Raw genomic sequence first — 838 nt, forward strand, 5'->3', positions numbered from 1 at the left:
TGCGCCGAATTTTGATATCCCAGGTACCCCGTGGGTACGAAATAAGTAAATAAATAATGAAATTGCGAAGGCCGGATGGATCCGCGTGCCGGGCGGGCTCATTGGCGCCCCCCAGAGGCAGGAGGACCCATCTCGCGAGGGCCGTCCCGCCCCCGACCGACGCTGCGCACATGCGCACCGCCCTCCGCTTCAGGGGCCTCTGCACGCAGGCGCGCCCTGGCACCCTAGTGTCATCTGGCTGATCTGTGGCTGACCCCTGCCTTAATGCATTTTTTTTCAATACCCTCTCACGTGGAGTACTCACTCGTCTGTTAACTGGTTACTAGCTGTAGCACATGCATTGCGCTCTTTGACGCACCAAAGAATCCAAATATGCCTGTTAACACTAAGGAATAATGCCACTTGAGGACCCTCGCAAATCGTTTCTTCATTACAAGGTTGTTCCACTTTGGGGACGTTCTCTCACTCCTTTGAACCTGTTTATCTGTACAACGAGAACGATGGTGCCAATGCTACAGTACCGTTGAGAGTCCGATAAGTCAGAGTGTTTAGCCAAGGGCCTTATGTGGAGTAGTTCTCAAAAATAGATTAGTGGTGGAGAGAACATAAAGTGTACAGTTAGTGTGATGGGTGAGGGAAGGAGAGGACCTGACCTCCCATCAGTCTTTAGCAGTGTGATACTAGTTACATCTGCATCGTTTTATTATATGTTGGCTGGGTATGTATTGGGTCTGACCTCACACCTGTCTCCCTGAAGAAAAGTAGAGTCATAAATAATTATGACTATCCCATTGGTCTTTTTTTTTTTCCTGTCAGTCATAGGGCTTGAACTCAGGGC

This window comes from Dipodomys merriami, unplaced genomic scaffold, assembly GCF_024711535.1.
Source record: "Dipodomys merriami isolate MVZ:Mamm:240054 unplaced genomic scaffold, mDipMer1.0.p SCAF_16, whole genome shotgun sequence".
NCBI classification, from domain to species: Eukaryota; Metazoa; Chordata; class Mammalia; order Rodentia; family Heteromyidae; genus Dipodomys; species Dipodomys merriami.